The following is a 22,466-nucleotide window of genomic DNA, read 5'->3' on the forward strand; positions in this document are numbered from 1 at the left end:
CAATTCTCTCCATGAGGCTTAACCCCAGGGCAAATGGATAGGGTCGTATATCATATTAAAAAAAAAAATAATAATCCATAGCATGACCCACGGCGCAACCTAAGCAGGCTGCAGGGCTTGAAAACTACTGTGTGTATAAGAGAGTAGGTTAGATGACTGGAGAAGGGTTGTTCTGTTGGTTGCAGAGTGAGAGGAATAGTCTGAATATTTCATCAGCCTACTCTCTAAAAATACAGAGGAGGAAAAAAGGGAATCAAATTTTGATAGCATTTAGCTGTACTTCGTCTTCCATCTCCCGACCACCTCCATCCTGAATGATCGTTCTATCGCTCGTTTTTGTCATTCCTGTGACATTCCTTCACTCTATCAATCTTTCTCTGTCTGTCTCAAGCTCTCTCCCTTCTTGTCTGACTCACATGTCTTCAGCAGGCTTGCTTGTGATGCAGGAAAGGTCTCCCTGGAGGCAGTTGCTAAGCAACTGGCTGCTGTTGGATTATGGGTTAAGTTCGAGGCAAAGAAACGCAACCATGCTAGATGGTGTATGTGTGTGTAATGGTGAAACATAAGACATTGCTTGTATGTGCTGTGTTTGAGAATCTGTGTCGGCATGTATGCATGTGCTTGTGTGCGAATGAGGGTAAAAACACAAAAAGTCAGTTTTAAAGTAACATGTATTCCCATTGCCATTTTTCATGTATAGTATTAGCTAATTTAAGGAAATCACTCTCCTGCCCAAAAGCTCTGAGCACTTAGCAACAGACCCCTCCCCATTCTTTCCTGCCCTTTCTGACTGTTTTCAGTTGCAGTGCACATGATTAGGATAGAATTAGTGACCAACTGATGTGTCAATGACAGTCAGAGACAAAGAAAAAGTTACATTTTACTTAGATCCAATCTAGTTGGTTGGGTAGAAAACGAACTACAGTAAGTGGGAGCAAGGGGGTATATTTTCAGAGCTAGTATTGAGCTAGCTATTGAGCAAATTGATATGGCATCTCAGATTCCCATGTAGGACTGAACATGTGACACAGGTCTATGACTCTATGAAGCAAATCTCTGACACATAAAATAGTAAGACCTGTTTAGAGGTTTAGACATGACAGCATATGTTTTTTACAGCTGTTTCTCACCCTACTGGGATCCATATTGTGAATCATTCCTTCATAATCCGTGGCGATGCAGAGTGTCTGTCTGTGTGAGCGTGTGCATGTATGTAGTCTGAAGCTTGTAATATGAATGAATTCCGCTGTCACTCTTTAACTGCCTGCTGTTCTGGGAGCTTCCAGATGGAAAGGGAGGGAGTAAGTGAGGGAGAAGAATGGTGAGAGAAAGTGAGCAACACCAAGAAGGGAGGGAGAGAGGAACAAGTGAGGAAGAGAGAAAAAAGGGAGAGAGAAAGGGAAGAGCTTAGAGCTGTACTGAAAGGGAAAGAAGAGACAAACCAAACAGGAAGTGAAAAGGGGAAAAGGAAAAGACTGGTAGGATCTAAAGGAGTTAACGCTGGAAGGAGTTATAAGAGTAAACTAAATAACTGAAATAGGAAAAAAATTTTTGCCTGGAACCGTTGTCGTTCTTCTGCTCCGTTGTACTTCTCTCAACATCTTCTCTCGACACCTTTTATTTACCTGCAACCCTGAAAGTTTCCGTATCAAGAGAGGAAAAGAAACGAGAAAGAAGCAGGAAGAAGACTGAACTCTTTTCTGAATCTGCAAACTTGAACCGTTCTAAAGGTATGAAGATTCTAAGTGGTTTGTACCTGTAGCACTTTGAGGGATGTACAGAGTTTTGCTCAACAAAGTCATGATGATGAGGACAACAAAAAAATGAGATTCACTTAAAAAGAAAGATTGATGCAGATAGTCATGGAAGATACTGTAACTGCATGCTGGCCAATGCTTCATGACACAGGCAAACAGATAGAGAAGACGATATATCAGCATCTCTGGTAAGAACAAACAACTCAACAAGGTTTGCCTGAATTTCTTCCTTACCCTGATCTTATGATAGACTCCAAGTTTTAGAAACCTGCTGTGTGGGAAAGCCATTCCACTGTGAGCTCAGAACAAAAGAGAAGACCTCAGAGACATTGTGGAGAAGAAGAAGAAAAAGAAAAAGAGGTAGAAGACCAGGAGAAAGGAACAGAGAGCCAGAGCTGGCTCTGAAAGGAACAAGGGAACAGGGGGAAAGGGTGAAGGAGAGATGGGACTTCGGGAGCTTTTGTGAAGGCTTGAAAGAATGGAAGCAGCTCCGAAATAAAAAGCAGAACAGGGAGTCCCTGCAGTCCGCCTGGTACAATGTGTGGTGAGTAAAATAATAAGACTTGGAATAATTTAAATGGGACGATGGAAAAAGAGAATGTCTGTGGTTGTGTGGGTGTTTGCTTTCTTTGAATGTACCTCTGACAGGTCTAGATTATATGTTTTAGGAAAAATATTGTACAAAATAGATGCTCAGATGCTTAGGTCTCTCGATCAACCAGGATACTAATTTTCATTTCCACAATTTTCATGCTGACTAAAAGATTTTGAAAACAATTTTGCAAATGTATTCTTTAATGACTTTATCCTTACTGCGATGGCTAAGAAGATACAAGTGTCAGAAGTTATAAAGTAGGCCCACAGGATCCAGACTGAATCCTGACATTATGAAAAATATGCATCAAATGATCTTTAAATGTGGCTTACTGTAAACCAACAACCACTCACTCTATAAAGCTACTGTTTATGTCCTTAACCATTCGTATTTAACATCTTATTCTCTTCACTTGGATAGCTGTACAATAAGCAGCTAATAAAAAAGCACTTGATCCGGTGCATCACTTTTTTTTTGCATGAATTAGAAATTCAAGAAGCTTCAAGAAAGTTTGAGGCTTAGGATGAGGTGGAAAATGCTCTGTCTACTGTTGATGGTTGCAACAAATGACTGGACAGAACATTAAAAATAGTATTTATTTTTATTGATTTATGTCATATGCTGACGGTTAATTGTGTGCACAATTTAATGTTGCCAAACATAAGATCATGAAATCGTGTGTAGTCGATGTAGCCCATTTTATCATGCTTTTTGAAGTCTCACAGTTAAAATTATTCTAATTTTGACTGTCATGATTAAAACAGATCAAGTCTCATAGGGAATCAATATATACCAGTTATATGCCGGATTACTAGTTAGAGCAGAACCTCATCCGATAAAGAACATCTTTATTTCACTCATGTTTTGTTTTGAGAAGACAGTGTTTAATCACTTAAATTCAGGGTTCAGAGATATTAGTCATTGTCTATTGATTTACAGAACTGATCAATTTCTGACCCTAAGATACATTAGTGTGCATCTTCATTTGCTGCCTTTTAGAAAAAGTTTAATGTTCTTGTCTGGTTTGCCTGTACTTAATACAGTCAATGTTATTGACATGTGGGTTAATGTTGATGCATTATATTCTTCTGTTCCACTTGCTTTCTGAAATGCTGGTCCTTCTGAGACCATGGACCTAATCTACAAATATTTCTCTGTGCAACATTTTCGGATTTTTGTGTTCAAATATTAACACTGTTCAAATGGTTGCTTGGAGTTGCAGTATGTTAAAGATTGACATCAAGGTTTCAACAATTATTTAAAATCTTTTACAGTTTGTATTTCTTTGCATTTTCTTGATAGGGCAGAATAATATGGGGCTTGATTTCACATAACATGAAATGATAGCTAATACTTTACCATAGTATAAAATTGTCAACGATATATAAAAGCAAATATGTACGTAAAAAAAGTTGTTGAATTGTAATGTGGACAAAATTGCTATTCAGATTTATTTTTTCATAAAACATGATAATTAGCTTTATGTGACATGTTGAAAACTAGCAGAGACCAACTTTTAGATAGATAGATAGATAGATAGATAGATAGATAGATAGATAGATAGATAGATAGATAGATAGATAGATAGATAGATAGATAGATAGATAGATAAATAAATAGTGACCACAGTTTTTTTCTTATAGAACACATCCATTGACATGTCTGCTTTAACAAGAAAATGTTCAAATAATTTTAATTTCTTTAACCATATGTTGCCTTTTTGTGTTTTACACAAAAAAAAATGTTATTTAGTTGTTCTTTAACATTTGCTCTTAAAAGAGAAATTACTTGAGATACTACATAGAACCCTGGGGTTCTTTCTAGAACCCTTAGAGAGCAATATTTAATATTTTACATTAAAACAGTTCTATTCAAATGTGCATAAGGTGAAATCAGTGTCATTTTGTATTTTCTTTTTTTTTTTTAGAATTTGTCTATATGTAGAAAATGCCTAATAGAACCATTGGAAGTTCTGTATACAACCATTCAATTCAATTCAATTCAAGTTTATTTGTATAGCACTTTTTACAATAGACATGGTCTCAAAGCAGCTTTACAGAGAAGAAACATAGAGCAGAAGGTACACATAATTAATGATAAAGGAAATAACGAATAATAAAAGTAAAATAATTGACAGAATAAAAATTCTAGATTATTATTAGATATAAATAGTTCACAATCTGTATGTATTTATCCCCCTATGGGCAAGTCTGAGGTGACTCAGGCAGCAGTGGCAAGGAAAAACTCCCTTAAATTGGTAAAGGAAGAAACCTTGAGGGGAACCGGACTCAAGGGGGGACCCATCCTCATAAGAGTGTTGCATAATCACAGGATCTAAGGCTACAAAAAAGGGTTATACTTAGAACCAACAAAGGTAAGAAGGTAAGAATGGTTCTATATTTTGTAAGACTGTAGGATTCGGTTAAAGAAACTCATTGGAAAATCCAACTGATTAAAAAGATTTATCTTGCTAGCTCATGCTGTGATTGTCATGCTTTGATCATGTTTTCAGATATTCCAAAAAAAAAGACATAAACCTAATACATTTAGTTTTCAAATGGTCTAAATACCACCAGTCAAATGCACATGTACATGCACATGTGTCATCAATGACAGTGTATAAATAGCAGAGGACAAAGTCTGAGGTAAATAGTAATATAAATCTGAAAAATTTAAAAACAAAAAAAACTAAAACAATAACTACAATCATTCAGAGACTGCTGAACAACGTAATTACAAATACCTCATTTTGAATGTGCAATCTGTTGTTTATAAAGAAATATTTTAGGGTAAATCAAAAGTAATTGTGTAATATTTTCACGTACATATTTATCATTTTCGATGTATTTCGATTTATTACATTTATAATCACACCCTCCAGTGTCACCCAAATGAGGATGAGGTTCCCGTTTGAGTCTGGTTCCTCTCAAGGTTTCTTCCTCTTCCATCTATGGGAGTTTTTCCTTGCCTCATCTATAAAATATCCAATATCTCTTTAATAACTTTTGCACTCAGTCCCATAGCATTACACTCCCAACTTCATTCTGCATGCTCTTTGGTAGTCCTGGCCAGGTTCACACCAAACCCTATCTGAGCCAAACAAATTGATCTGGGACTTATCCGACCAAACAGTGTGCTCTTGATATTCACCATGCATTTTTCAGAGTTAATTTCTTGCAGTTTTGTGACAAAGATCAAATAAGGCAAGGTTTTTCTTGGACACCATCCATAGAGTCTGACAGTATGCTATGACTCTGCAGTGTCTGAGCTGTCACAGAAACTCAGATTTTCAGTGATAACCCCGGTGCCAATTATGAAGCATTTGTCCTTCTGTTTTATGGCACTAGACTGCGAAAGTCGGCATAAATTTATGAGGATGCTACCAGCAGCTCTGGTTAGTGGTACTGTTAGTGGCTCATTCTATTCTATACCTCCTGATTACTGCTGCAACAGTGTACACTGAACACTGATCTTTAGTCAGTCTGGCATTCACAGATTATTTAATAACCATGTTCATGCAGTTAACCTGCATGTCAGTGAACACAGGCATATTCAATATTGTTGCTTTGTGGTCTGTATTTTCAAATGGCTTTTTCTGAATATTTGTTCCTGCAAATGTAAAATCCATAAAATTCCTAAAAATCTATAATCAGGATCATCCAGGAGAAATAGCTAAATTAAGCTATACTTAGATATAGCAATTTGTTATGTATAAGTTGTAGCAATTATATATTTCTAATATAATCCATTAAACCAAATCTGATTTGTGCATATGATTGAACACACACACACACACACACACACACACACACACACACACACACACACACACACACACACACAGACAGAGAGAGAGAGAGAGAGAGAGAGAGAGAGAGAGAGAGAGAGAGAGAGAGAGAGAGAGAGAGAGAGAGATTAGAAAGACAGGAAGTGTATGTCTGCAATATGTGGCCTAGATTAGCTGTACTGCTGCACGTCAACAACAGCTGGGACCTTCTCACGATTTTAATCATTTCCACATTCAACAAATTCAGTTTGGTGACTGGGAATGCCAGATTTTATGAAAAATTATTTTTTATGTTTGCTTACATCCTGTGAGTGTGAGCGTGTCTCCAGAGCTATACTTTAGGGACGAACAGCATTCCACTAAAAGATAGTCCCTCAGTTGGTGTTTTGACAATGGTGGTGGAGTGTGCCATCTAACATGTCACTGTAAAATCTCCCATATATCTTTAATTGTGCTCTAGTGGCTGTGAAGGTCATAAAATATGATTTACATGATGTTCATCCTCATTAAACCATTCAGTTAGCCACTGTGTCCTGTATATGGGGCAGATGCATCCTGGAAATTATTTCAACCAGTATCTAGCATTTCAGCCACCATTACTGATTCAGGACATACTGCACTTATTATTAACACTGTTAGTTTGGACATTGCTTGATTAAAGGCAAATACCTTAAATAATTTAGAATGAAACGAAACATGGTCTCAACCTTGAAAATTAGTAATTGACACACTTTCACGTCATCTGTTTTCTTATCAAATTTAACAAAGTTTAAAATTAATGCAACTATTAATAGCCTTCAAATGTAATCTAACAAAATCCGATCACTTCACTGTCACACACAGATGACCTGAGACTTCTGAGATCGTAATGTTGTTCCCTGGAAAAGTGACATTGATACTGATCCAGGAGCAGTCGGTCATAAAGGCTTGAATGACTTTGGCTATGTGTTGTAGTTGAAACTGCTTTGTCAATAGAGCAACAACAGTGCACATATGTCTCCTACCCCAGCTTGGCCAAATATGACTACAGCAGAGGGAGAGAGGGAGAGAGGGAGGGAGGGAGAGAGAGAGAGAGAGAGAGAGAGAGAGAGAGAGAGAGAGAGAGAGAGAGAGAGAGAGAGAGAGAGAGAACAAGAAAGAGAGCTAGGGAGAGAGAAGGGAAAAGAGGACAGCCACCCAAACCCATAAAGAGGTTGATAAAGAGCCTGAGCACGTCCTGGCATCATAAGTCTCAACTCTCTCCAGCATATGAGTCATCAGGCTGTGTTTGTGGGGGCAGCCAGAAAAATACATGTATATGTATGTTTATGCGCATACTAATGTATCTTTAGTATCAAATGTTGTGCTTTTTGGAGCTCAGACCACAAAAATAAATAATGACTAATCATTTCAATCTTGAATGTCAGCATTTCCTAATGCTGTCGATTTGAACGATTTGCTTTTATTCATTAAGAATTACCATTCTCTCTAACAAAAGCAACAGTCTTAATATAAACACCAAGTATGTTAACCTGAGGTAACTTAAATACATCAAGGTGAGCCTCGTTCCTCTGGAGTGACATAGTAAATAGTGTTTTTTCGTTCTTTTCCTCAGTCCTCATCTCTCTTTCTTTCTCTGCTCAGTGGCCCATAGTAATCTCATTACTTCCTTCGTTATGCAATAACCCCCAAACTCTTTTGGGATTAAGTCACTATTTACATGTAGCGTTTGAGAGGTCTATTAAAGATTTGTGTGTGTAAAACTGTGTACAAGCCGGATAACATCCATTAAAACTTGCAAGCTAATTTACTTGCAGTCTATGGAGGATTTTGTATTATCTGTTTTGTCTGGTTGTCTAATGAGTATGGAATTTGGATATTTCAGACTAAAGGTGAATATAAGGCATTGTCAAGGGAAATACTTATTTTATACCTTAAACAGCAGTGTGGATTACTGCAAAGTCACTACTGGAACATTGATTTCACGTGTTGAGTAACAAGGCTAAAGGGCTGGTATTAAATTTGCATAAGTCTGTTTATACCATTTAAAGACAGAATAAAACAATTACTAAATAATTACGGCTTACAATAATGAAAGATTTTTTTTGGCTAAGAGCTATAGCAGTAAAATTGCTTTCATATTACATATTTTTCACACTGTCTCACATCGCAGTAACAAATAAAGAAAGATGTTTTTCCTTACATATACCAATCAACAGATTAGCAATTCATATCATTCTTATAACTTGCCTGTATTTTGCTTTTTTTGTGTGTCCTTTGTTTAAATTGACACTATACTCATATTTAGTCTTTCCTTGTGGTCCAGCGGCAGGATCCCCTGCTCTTATTGTCATGCCCTGACTTTGATTCCCGGGCAGGGAGCAAAACCCAGCCACTGAACTCAAAACCCAGCATCTCTCAGTTCTGGAACCAAGCCCAGATTAAAATAGTGAGGGCTGCATCAGGAAGGGTAAACCTGTTCCAAATCTAATATGCAGATTATCTTTAATAAAAAATATTTTTAAATTAAGCTTAAATATCTAACCTCTTTTGTCCTGATCTATGGATTAAATAAAATTTAAGAATTTCACAATTTTTTTTTCATGAAATACATTTGTGCAATTTAAAAAAACTTGACCCTGTGCCCTTTTATACAAAATTCCATTTACTTGTGCCAATCAATTTGAAGCCGTTCAGTCGATTACTGGCTTTATAAAAAAAATATACAGAAATTTGGGAGCTCTAATAGTTTTGTCTTTCCAAAATAATATAAATAAATAACACATTTTGTGTTTAAATGCATCTAGATTGGAGATAGAAGTAGGCTTAGTTGGCATCAGTAGGCATCAGTTTCTCTAATATTATGATCTCTTAAATGGACTCAAATGACCTTAAATAGTAACAATTCACACAAATCAATTTATATAAATAGTAAAGGTTAATATTAGAGTTGGTACCGGGTTAGTGTTCATGCTACAGTTTACTCTTCCTTCACTGCTAACCTGGCTGATAAAGATAATCTACTAATCCAGGTCATGGTTTACGGTTCAACCCACCAACCCACCGGGACAAAAACTGACATTTTAAAGCTTTAAACTTTCCTCTAAATGCCTTCTTATGTAGTAGCTACATGGAAAATAATATGAGTGTGAGTCCATAGTATGCATATGGGACCATCTACAGCTCCTTGGAGGTCAGAGTAAAATGCCTGAACACTTAAATGTCTGAACATGTTCTCCCATGACATATCAAATCTCCATCAATGGGAGAGGCTGACACGTCTTCTGTGATACACGAGAAGCCTGCCGCTGCATCTTTATTGCACATCCAGCTAGGTCTCACAGCTCTGCTAATCTGTTCAGTGCATCTCTAAGGATGTGTGTGGCATTACAGATGAGCAAACATCTCACTTTTTGTCTCATATGTGTAGTGACCTAGGAAAACCTGTTGGCTGGCACTTTAGCTGAATATTAGCAAAGAGACAAAAATAGTTTCTGCCTATAACATATTTTATAAGTGTGTAATATAGTTCTAATTTAAGTAACCAAAAATATTCATTATTTCATTAAAATATCAAATAAATATTATTTACTTGCTAACCAGCTGTACTGTATATCAAGTTGTTGGAGAGCTGTGTGTCAATATTAACAACATATGCACTAGCAATTAAGTAATAAAATACTGGCTGATTTTGTCAAAATGTAAGCAATGCTTCTACTGATGATGCTGTCACGTCATCAACAAAACAGAGAAGAGCACATATACTCTTGAGACAAAGTTTTAATGGAGTGTTTACGTGACCTTTGAGGAAATGAAACAACGAAACAGAACATGCTGAAAGAATTAGTGATTATTTCGATGAATATTGTTCAGTCGAGTGATGAAATGATGATGAAGATGATGATGATGATGATGACTTTTAACTAACGTGATGAGACAGAAACTAAAGTGGATGATGCTGATGATCAAAATAAACACATTTCCCATTACCGTGTTAATTAAATAGCAGCACAGTCTAATGTTTAGCATAACTACTCTATACAATGCAGTATTGTTTTTGTACAACATTTGTGTAAAGAAAAAATTGTATCAAGTATCCATATAGATATCCATATCAAGGAAAATATGGACAAATATTTTGTTAGCAGAAATTGATCCTAAAGAAGCCACACACTGTTAAGAGGTGAAAGCGAAGGTGGATGCAAGTGCATAAGGTTTTCATGCTGACTAAAGAAAAGAATAAACACACAACTCGTGATAGAACACACAACGCGAACATACTGTAAGGGCTAGGCTAGGAAAACGTGAACATGAAAACAGAAGCAATACACAGAGCAATGAGTAACCAAACAGTACACACAGCCAAACATAAGCAAGTGATGTTCATTGCTCCAACAAAAAAAAAAAAGTGTTCAACATGGACATACAGACGATACAAGAAAGCACAATCTTTGGAAGAACTTTTAAGGTGTTAGGACTGAGGTGCCTTGGTGGTCCTGGGTGCGTTGTCTGGGGTGGTCTCAATGCACTCACTTTATAGCCCATTGATCAAACTGTCTAGCTAGCTCACATTGATTAACACATTCTTGTTAAGGGAGTTTCAGGTAAAATTAGCTTCCCTCTTCATTTTCATCTTCATACGACAAGCTTTATTATTTTAAGACAAAAGTTACACAGTATTTATTTAAAACGTATCATTTGCTATGTCCTTTGAATACTGTATGTCGCTATTTCTAGTGTAGTAAGATTTTAGAAGTATTTCTATACATGGAATACATTTTATTTAGAATTAAAATGCCAAAACTGTCATTTATTAGGTTACAAAGTCAGAGCGAGATAGGGGCATTTCCTTTTAGAGCCTGTCAGCTGAAGGTAATATTAAAGCAGACTGAAATAATAACAACCGGGCGACACAGAGATGACATTAGAATCAAAATAATTGGCCTGTCTAGGATTTTCCAGAGCATATTGTAATTGTTGTGCTTCATTTTGCTACAGCTTTTTTTCTCTTATCCAAAATTCACAGTGCAACACATAGTTTTTTATGCTTTTTTTCAAGTGGGAAACTGCTTGAATTAGTGTAATTGCAAGCAGAGAATTCTTCTTTTGAACTACTACCAGTGAAGATGTACAAATGTAATTACTTTCTATGATAGCTGTACTCATGTTCGACGCACATGAATCAAAGGAGCCTCTGGCTGAATATGTGTTTGATGATGTCACATTACGCATCTTGGTTTAAAACTGTGGAAAATCTGCAGAAAAATTGCAAGCTCTTCTGATATCACAGAGTTTGCCTGATTTTGAGTTCATTTCTGTGAAATCGTAAAGGGACTGAGTAATGCATGGTGTAAATGTGAATAATGGTTTCTATTAACATGTACATGTTTGCCTTTTAATAGAAAAATAAAATAGCCTGACAGACTATATGATAGGAATAATTCTTGTAATATACATTTAGAATGCATGGCCTCTTGTTTAATATACGTTTGTTTGGATTTTTTTTTTTTTTTACAAATTAAAATTAATCCAATATACAGAAGTTTTTTAATTTTTTAATTTTAGACAATCAGTGTTTCAGTGAGAGTCGTGGCGAAATCTTTAAACGCAATTCATTTTCTTACTTTTGTTTTTTGTTGTAAACTAAATTTACAAAGCTATAGTTTTACTCCAAGTTTCAATCAATGCAAAAAAAAGAAGCACATTTTAGGTAAGAAAACTATAGTTTTCAGAACTATAATATACTGTACATGTAATTGGCAATATACTCTATGAAGGGCTTTCCCAGGCCATTACACATATAAGGGCATGTAACACTGTCCAAGATTTTTTTATTGGTCAAGCTAAATTGTTTATGTCTTATAAAAGCAATAAAGGGTAGGACTTTGCTATCTCAGCTTCAGAGTTTCTTTTATTCACGGCTGTGAAGGCGAGAACCCAGACATCCTTCTCTCCAAGTAGGAACACAGCGTGCTGCCTCCCAGGGCACTTTTCTACTCAGACAGCATGAAGTTTTGATTCAGCAACATTTCTTTATGCTATGCTTACATGCCATGTCCTCAAAGGCCATGTCCTTTTTATGTCCTTTTTATTTTATTTTATTTTTATTATATATATATATATATATATATATATATATATATATATATATATATACACAAAATAAAAATTTCACCTACACTGAGCCGAACCTCGGCCCAAATTAAGGCCATTACTGATGCTGACTGCAGCCCAATAACCAAAAGAAGGCATCTCCGAGAGAAGGGCTTAAAAAACAAAAAAATTCTTTGAAAGCCACGTCTCCTCTCACACCATAAACTTTCCCATTTGGAATTTGCAAGGGAGCAACAAACATGGGACATTGAAAGGTGGAAGAAACTTTTATTCTTGGACAAGAAAAAATTTAAACCTGGATGGTCCTGATGGCTTCCAACGATACTAGCATGACAAGGAGATCCCACTGGAGATGTTTTCTACCCGGCACAGTAGAGGAGACTCCATCACGATCTGGGGAGCTTTTTTCCTGGGAAAATGGAGCTTCAGGCTGTGCAGGGGTATCAAACGGTGGCTGGCAATGTGGACATGTTGCAGCAGAAGTCCTTCTTGATTGAGGGCCCTCGTCTGTGTGGTAATGACTGGGTCATTCAACAGGACAATTCACAACGCCCGCCAGACAAAAGACTTCTTCCAGGACAATAACGTCTGACTTCTAGTCCATCTTGCTTCTTCCCCTGATATAAATCCCATTGAGAATGTTTGTGGATGGATGGCAAGGGTAGTTCACAATAACGGACCTCAGTTCCAGACTGTGGATGCCCTTCGTGAAGCTATCACATGGAGCAACATTCCCACCAGCCTCCTGGAAACAGTTGCATCAAGCATTCTGAAAACGACTGTTTTTGACGTTATCAACAAGAACGATGGGGCTACTCACTACTGAGACACTTTTAGTTTTGTTGTGGGTATTTTTGGGCTATGGTCTTAAACATTTGATCAGCTGATGAACTTATGTTTAAACTAATATTTTTGGGCTATGGTCTTAAACATTTGATCAGCTGATGAACTTATGTTTAAACTAATGTTTGAGTTTAAATGCAGTTTAACCATATCCTATGGCTTATATGTGTATACTTGCAAAAGGGGATTCTAGTAAACTGTTGGATTCACATTAAAAACATTTTCCATACTTATAGACTGCTTCCTTTACCATCTGTATTGTAGTTTTTCTAGCATGAAAGCTACAGTAGTTAACAGCTCTCCAGTGCTACACTCTTAAAGGTTTTTATCCATATCTGTTATAAAAGACAATTTACCACAAATGATTTTTGCTTATACTGTATATTGTACTTTCTTTTTCCCCAAAGAGTTCCAAAGCAAGAAAATTATTATCTTAATGAAACAAGGAACACGTTATTTTTTTAGCAGTGTTCATCACATTTATTTCAGGCATTATTTCAGAAAACAGATTGTGTGTGGTATCGAGAGCACTCCTCAAGCCTTCCATCGTGTGGCTGAGGTGACTTTGTAGGCAGACAGAACTGGGCTACAGATGCTTCATCAGGGGAACCTGTTAGCTATTTTCAGTCTTTACAGGTTGAGTGGTGTGTCTCCTGTACTAATGGCTTTCACTGGGCCTTCCCAGAGAAAGGCTATGCATGACAACCTGAAAATACAATATCTAGTCATTATCATGTAAAAAAGTTGTCCAATTATTAATACTAGTCTGTTTTTAGGTTGCTTTAGCAGTTTCTCATGTTTCAAGCATTCTTTGCTGCTTTAACACAACCGATCCAGTTTATGAGCTAATTATTGAGTCTTCTACTTGCTGAGACAGACATTTTAGAGCAGGGGAAACCCCCCCCAAAAAACCTAGATCATATTGACTTACAAGATATTCGAAAAAAATGATGGTGAACCAAGTTAATCTTTTATTCATTTTAAACATGCCAAAAGCAAAGACGGAGAGCTGCTTCTTCACATTCATTTCCCTGACTTAATGTCTTTGCTGAGTTATTTTTGTCCTGCCAGTGCAAACTGATACAATCTGCGGCTGTTGGACCTGATAATGACTCCGCTCCAAGCGTGTACAGAGCTGCAGGGATTAACTCCAGAATGAAGCTTAATCCCGGTAATTACTTTGATTGATTAATGTGCCAATTAGTGTCTCTGAGATCTCAGCAGAGTTTTCTAAATCTCCTGAACTGGACTGACTGTAATTTCACAGTATGCCCCCAGTAAGTTACACTATATGGGAGTTTATAATCAATGTAGCATTCATGATGTAGTAAACAGTGTTACATTCAATGTGAAAATTCGATGTGAAGGTCTAGAGTCAAAACTCTCAATACACTTATTATGTTGGCTTTGTAGAAGCCAACATTCTGTTTTCCTATTTAAGCTTAGACAAAAATTTATCAAGAGTAATTAATGCCTCCTAGGGCTTTCGAGACATATAAACCAAATTCGGAAATGTTGTAGACCCTGGTCTGAAGTTTGTTGCTATTACTTTTCTAAGCCATCCGAGTTCCAGTGCTTCCGGTATCGGGTCTCAAAGTGGCCTTTTTTCACATAGACTCCCATTATAAACTTTGGAGGTTTATAACTCGGCAAGCTTTCGGACTATCTACACCAAACTCGGCCAGCTCCTTTATGGTGATACTCTGAACAGGAATTGGTGTACCGACTGGCCTTTCGGTTGTCCCGCAATTCCGCCCCCTAAATATGCAAAAACAAAAAACTTTTTACAACATTGACATGCCATACATCAAAACACTCAGAACAATGAGGGGAACTTCCTCACAGATATACTGATGACTTCACATGATGTCACATTATGTCACGTGAAAATTAAAAATTAGCACAACATGTGCATGTTATATATCAAAACAGCCTAATGAGGGGAATTACCTCACGTGTATTCTGGTGATGTCACATGCTCGTCTCCACTTGCCTCCAAATGTTTTGGCACCCTAGGTTCTGTCCTCTTGCCTCCAAACATAACACTGATCCTTATGTCCACTCGCCTCCAAAAAACACCAGCCTTTGCGAATACTTGCTTTGTCAAAGCCAACATCAAAGTAAAACTCTAGTTTAGTATTGAGATCTATGTATGCTACATAATAAAGTTTCATTCATGTAAAACTTTTTGATTATTTAACACATTTTTCATTCGTTTCTAACAATATTAATATTTCCCATGTTTAATCTCTCTCCATCACACACACACATATATAAACACATTATAGACCTGTGGCCAGATATATGGCGGTGGCGTTGCCCCAGCTGGAAGCTTATTAACTCAGGTCAAGGTGAGTGGTGTAATAGCCGGGCTCTTTATTACATCCGCTGAACACTCATTGAAACGTTTGGCAGAAATCCAAAGCTACTCGACCTTCAGAGGTACTCATTTGTTTCCCAGCAATTCTACCTCTCTCTGACAGCGAATAGACAATGTGTAACAATGAGACAAACAATCAGAACCACTGCAGACTCTAAGCCTCATGAAAGCCATTAATTGTTTTGCGTATGTCAGGACAGTGTGTTCGAATGATTTAGACTGTACACATGCGTTTGACTGGTTTAGACAACAGCCAACAGCATACCTCTCACAAATCAAAATAAATGTGACATTAACATAATAAACTAAAGTTTCACAGAACAGTAAAAAAATATTCTAATTTATAATTTCGAAGATTTGTTTTCACTGCTACTGTACCTTCACCCATGCCAGTCAATTTTAAATTGGATAATATCCTAGATGACGAAATGCCACGTGTTTTCAGAGTTATGACATACATTTTGATCCATCCACACTTTCAGGTCATCCAAAGTAGGTATCTTATGCATTTAAATAGCTAATATAATGATATTAGTTATTTCATAGATGGAAAGGTTATGAGTGTATACAGACCAAAACAGCTCTATTTGGTTCCTTCCAATCTGTTAGACTTGAATAAACGCCTACCAAGCCATAGTAGTAAGGGAAAAGTGTGCAGGCAGATAATAACACATTAGCAAACTATGTTTCCTGCTAATAAGCTGCTAATAGCAGAGCAAGACATTTCTCCTGAAGTGGGTTGTATACAATGGAGATATAAAAGTCACAGCTCTGTTAAAACAGCATATTTTTGTGATGTAAAGATCTGAAGAAAGCTAAATCACATTTTATTACACCACAGTCTATCAGTGTGGTACATCTTGTCTTGGCAATATTTTCCCACTCTTTCTTGCCAAAATATTCATCAAATTGTAAGGGTTCTCCGGTGCAAAGCCTGCTTCAGGTCTCCACCCTACTAATTTTTAGGTGGATTCAGATCATTCAAAAACATTAATCTTCTTTTGGTTAGGACATTTTTTTTATTGATTTGGATGTCTGCTTTGGGTCATTGTGCTGAAAAATGATATTCATTTTCCTAGCAAACATTTAAAGGTTTTTCACTAAAATTGACTGGTATTTGTAGCTGTTAATGATTCTCTCAATCTTTTTTTATATTATTATTATTATGGCTAAAGAAAAACAGAATTGAAGCATGATTCTGCCACCAAATTGCTGGCATTGGTTTCATCAGACCTTAAATTTTGTCACATGGTTTGGGGTGTTTAATAATTTTTTTGTGTGTGTACAGTATGAACGGGCTTCCATCAAGCCACCCTACCCCATAATTCAGACATGTGGGTAATATGAGAGAGCAGTACTTATCAGCTCCTTTCAAGTTTATGGAGGTATCTTGGCAGCCTCCATGAAAAGTTTTTGTCTTGTCCTTTTATACATATTAGAGGAATGTCCTAGTCTTGGTGATGTTACTGTAGTTCTCTGTTTGTTGATGAAGGCCTTTACAGTTTTCCATTGTACAAATGTTTTGGAAATTCTTTTACACTCACACATGCTTTGTAAGCTTGTTGTGGATCATGTTTTTAGCAGTCAAATAAATCCAAGAAGATCCTAAAGGAACATTCATTCATTCATTTTCTACCACTTATCCGAACTTCTCGGGTCACGGGGTGCCTGTGCTTATCTCAGGCGTCATCGGGCATCAAGGCAGGATACATCCTGGACGGAGTGCCAACCCATCGCAGGGCACACACACGCTCATTCACTCACACACTCACACACTATGGACAAATTTTCCAGAGATGCATGTCTTTGGACCGGGGGAGGAAACCGGAGTACCCAGAGGAAACCCCTGAGGAGGCAGGAATCGAACCCCCAACCCTGGAGGTGTGAGGCGAACGTGCTAACCACTAAGCCACCGTGCCTCCTTTATTTGGGGTTAATCAGGATAATTTCATCAGTGACTGCATATGTTAATTACTATGGAACATGAGCTCGAATGTGATTGGTCCAGTCAAAACGCAACCAGAATCCCATAAAAAAGTGTGCATACTTATACTTGGGATGTGGTACAGTAGCTCAGTGGTTAAGGTGTTGGGCTACTGATTGGAAGGTCATGGGCTCAAATCCCAGGTCCAACAAGCTGCCACTGCTGGGCCCCTGAGCAAGGCCCTTGTTGCTCAGTTGTAAGTCACTCTGGATAAGGGTGTCTGCTAAATGCCGTAAATGTAAGTCACTAAAATGTTTCTGATATTTGTTATTATAAAATGTTATTTTTTTGTCATTTCACACTGAGAGTGGAAGTTTTTTGTTCTATTTCTATTGCACATTCCAAAGAGCATTAACATTGGACATAGTACATAATGTATCATCCAAAACAATTATTATTATTACATAATAAATCATTTTAATGCTTTCCCAGAAGTGAAAATTATAAAAAGTAAGACCTGTATACTTGATTTTGTCATATTATTGTATGGTGTCCATAACACTTAGATCCAAAAAGGTTTGAAACACCAATTTTCATTTCAGAGGCACTTTAAACTAACTAGACATAAGTAAATCAATGTTTTCTGTTATTTCTGTTTCTTTTTGGTTTTGAGGAGTCTGCTTTTTTTAAATACTGTTAAGAAATCACAGAATTTATCCCTACAACACAAAAGATTTACATAACCCACTGTAATTCTCATCTAAGCACGTCACGTCAGAATGACAACCATCACATTTTTGTGAGTCATAAAAGCACTTAAGTCATCACTGAAAGAATAATTACTACTTGGACTATTCTGAAAGCTCTGACTGACAGTTATGACAAACATCATAAACGAATACAACCAAAACATGGCAACAGCTTCGACGATTAAAGGTAGTTGGAAATAGAATTTCAGAATTTAAGTTGGTTTAACTCTATGTACTCTATACTCATGTATACATTATGTGCATTAGACATGATTATCATTATCATTCTCTAGTGATGGCCTCTGAGTAAATTTTTCTTTTTATATTTGTAGCACTTCGCTTTCTGTCTTAAAACAAAGAGATTTGTACAGCGGTTAACATTGGAGAATGTTGAAACAACAGATTTTTCAGTCTAAGGAGAGGACATGATGTGTTTCAACAAGACATAAATGCACGGCTAAGGGCTTTTCACACAGGAGGCAACAAATTGTGCTCCACTTCTTGTGTGAGGGATCAGAATTCCTGCTCAGCACAGCTTTTCATACAGCCGACAAAAAAAATAATTGCTTGCATTTCTGTCACAGTGACCAGACTGAGAGCAATACTGAAAACAGCTAGCATTTGTTCGTGCTATATGTTTAAAACAGAGGTTTGGGAAAAACGTCTTTCATAAATTATTCAGCATTGTTTTCTAACAAACCTGTGTGATTTATTTATTTTTTTTTTACATAATATTTATCATCTTTGTAATATTCTTCTTATGTTGCACTGCAAAGTTATACATTATATGTTTTAATATATAATATTAATGTGTTATTTCATCATTAAACATGCTTTAGCAACATTAATCCACAACATGTTCAAAAATGTTGTTACCAAATTCTCAGAAGATGTTCTGACAACCTTAAAAAAAAAGCTCCAACTAGAACAGGCAACTGCCATAAAAAGTCATGTAGGCTGCCGTGTACTTTTTCTCCTTCAAGTGCCCATTTCTGCCATGTCTCTTGTAAGACCTAAATTTAGCCATAGTAAACATGTTGTTTTTTAAGCTCCCTCCCTTATGGTATTAATGTTGCACAGTGGGCTCATGTAATGTTGGTTATATTGGATTGCATCCCTTAATGCTTTCATACAGTATTAACGGTGTCTTCAGACCGGCCTGCCATCTCTAAAGATACAGTCCTTTATAGACATCTATAACTTTCTCATGAATTGTTTACATATAAGCTACTACAGCACTGGTGAATTCCCGTTTGTTGACTTCTGATTGGCCACAAAGTTTATAATAATGTTCCAATATGTTGGAAACAACTTACACAGACGCGCCAAATAAATGGACGAAAGTTTGCTATGAGGAGATATTTACTTGCAAGGAGTCTCCAATGAGTTTTGTTATAGTCAAGGTGAAGCTGTTCTTGGATAATGACAAATAACTTTTTCAGTAAAATAACAAGCTACATTTTTTATTGTTGCATTAATTTCCAGTGAGAATGAAAAAGAGAGCTTTGTGAGGTAACATTTGCTGCAATGTAAGTGTTCCTCCATTGTTCCACAACCTTAACTGTAACTATAAACACATAAATATGACAAATGATTGCTTCATGCTTTTCTTTCTTTTTATCTTTAGATTTGACAAACTCTTGTCATATAAGAGGAATCAAACAAAAAGGATTTGCATTTGTTCAACAATTTAGCACTTGGCAGAATCACATGGCCTGCTTGTTGATTATTTTCCTATTAAACTACACCTTTTTATTCATAATTTTTCCTCATAATAATTTCCCAAATACATTTATTTTTAAGAAATGATTGTAAAAAAAAAAAAAAAAGATCAGACTATTGTATTTATTCAAACATATAACATGCAACAGAAAGCTAATCTGCCAGGAGAATAAGTCAATATATCATACAAATGTATTAGTGTTAAAATTTGTTTAAAATAATCTCATCGAATAAATAGTTAAAGTAAAACATAGTAAAAGATAAATTGAATAAAAAAAAGATGGTTTAAAAGCCCATAAGTAAGATCTTCCACACAACAGAACATCAGAACTGTAGTGAAGGATGTTTTTAAAATGGTCATCATTTTTTTCGTGTTGATGTTTATCTGCCTGACAATGGTTTCAGGCTACGGAGTGATTCATAGACCTCTGTCCTTCTTCCACACACTCTCTCCTTCTAACTCTCTGTTTCTTCCTACTTACTCACAGAAAACATCCTACCCTTTGTACTACTATATCATGTACATGTGCAAAGGGTTTTATATTCTTTATTTCTCTTTTCTTCATCTCTACATCTTCTCTCCACATTTAGTTTGCTGCAGCGTAGTGCCGCTCTAATTCCCTCAGAACTGTTTGGAGTCATTTGGGATGTGTGTGAGCATTTTTTTCTGACTTGGTCCTCAAGCCCTCCCTAATTGGGTTGGAACTAATCAAGTTTTACTGCTGAATGGCTAAACCAAAGCAGAGAGCAAGGAGAGCGACAAGAGCTACAACTCTTTTCTTCTGCTGGGTTCCAGTGGTGTGATTGCATTGCTGTTCTGTGCACCTGATTAGTTTCTGAATAAAGAAGAGGCTCATGCATGTGATTCAATTGGACAGGTAAAATGTGGGGAAAACAACTGATGGAGACAGACACATCAGTCCACAGGGCAATATTTTTTCCACACACACATTCCAGTAGTGTCAACATGATTTAAACTAATTCCCATTCAATTGATCAACGACACAAGACAGCTTGTTCATGCAGAATTTTACAAGCCATCTGAACATCGGCTTGTCAGAATATTAAAGTAGCGGTTTGAGAATCTATTACAGTCGTCTATATATAGAACATTGTCTTGTTGACCGTTGTATTTCCTAGTCTCGTGTTTTCATTGGCCAGAAAGTGAATGAGATGAAGTAATGATATAATTAAAAGCCAAATAATAAAAATAATTCATGCTACTAGAGCGTTTTATTAATGCATCGAAGCATCATGAAATTTGAGCAGTGTAAAATACTGTAGCAGTTTTAAACATATATAAACCTGTATAAATAATATGAATGTATGAATAATAGGGGTTAACTCTTATAGATAAAATGGGAGGGTTGAATCGGGAAGGGAATCCGTCGGTGACCCCATACGGGCAGCCGAAGGATAACAAATAAAGTAATATTATTTATAATGTTAATAATAATAATAATGATAAAAACAGATAATGTGTTCTAAACAACCATGAATACAAATACCAATAAAGGTACACTATTCATCAGGTACTACTCAGGTGTTTGGTTGGTTTAGTTAGTAATTTATACAGAATTCATGGAATATCAATAATTGTGCATAATGTATATACAGAAGTAAACTGGACTGGAATGAAGTGAAATCAATCTGGAATCAGGGGAGCTTCAGCAAATGGGATGCAGTCAATGTCTGTTGAAAATTCTGTTCCAGGAGGAAGTAGAGGTTGTGACAGTTATTTAAATGAGAGTGGGAGTGCATTATTATTTGCAAATAATAATTTAAACAACTCTACATTTAGATAACAGAAGTGTCTAATGTAATGAAAGCTTCTAAGCAACTGTATTTTAGTTCCCAAAAGTTGTTTTCCATATCAAAATTCATGTTTTTTATTGTTTAGGATTAATGTGATTCTGGTGCTATGTTGTTTACTGCTGTTTTTTTGTTTGTTTGTTTGTTTGTTTGTTTTTGTTGTTGTTTTTTTTACATTTTAAATTTTTTTTTTTAAGATATTAGTAAGAATGTCATTATGGTGTCACAGGAAATAGATGTACAAATAAACATGAAAGTTGAAGCTTCAAAAAGTGATCTGTTTAAACAGTGCGTAAGTACAGATGAGGAAGTTAGCAAAATGGTGCAAGTACGAAAGAACTGCTGCACTATTTTAAACAAAAATATAGGAAGTTTAAGCAAAAAGAAAAATATCAAATCATAGTTACCTGAAGTGTCGTTTTAAAAATCTTTCATCCTTAAATTTAGTATATTTCAGTAATTCTGTATGTAATTCAATTTCAACACTTACTTTTACACAGAAGGTTTGTATTGGAAGCTGGGTGGGAATGGGAACTGGATATGAATTTCAAATCTCCCTGAAATAAGGTTTGGTGCAATGTTTTTTATATCATCAAATCTGGATCAACAGCTAATCCTTTTTAAGCTGATCTACAAGGAATACTGTATACTACCCTATAAAACTATGCAATGAAACTTGTTAATGATCCATGCTACCACTTTTGCAGATATAAAGCAATCACTAGTGTGCTACATACAGTCTGTTATGGTAATTCTCCACCAGCTTTAAGGTCAAGGATGGCTGATAATTCCCTAATCCAGCTC

The 22,466-nt window shown here is 36.3% G+C and overlaps 1 long non-coding RNA gene across 1 annotated transcript in view; it reads left to right on the forward strand.

Annotated features, from left to right (window-relative positions):
- The first annotated feature begins 164 nt into the window (after positions 1–164).
- LOC125146153 overlaps positions 165–22,466 on the forward strand; it is a 24,342-nt gene continuing 2,040 nt past the window's right edge. The window contains exon 1 of the long non-coding RNA XR_007144626.1: positions 165–2,301. This is a non-coding gene — a long non-coding RNA (uncharacterized LOC125146153). The remainder of the gene's footprint in view (positions 2,302–22,466) is intronic.

Source organism: Tachysurus fulvidraco, chromosome 13 (genome assembly GCF_022655615.1).
Source record: "Tachysurus fulvidraco isolate hzauxx_2018 chromosome 13, HZAU_PFXX_2.0, whole genome shotgun sequence".
NCBI lineage: Eukaryota > Metazoa > Chordata > Actinopteri > Siluriformes > Bagridae > Tachysurus > Tachysurus fulvidraco.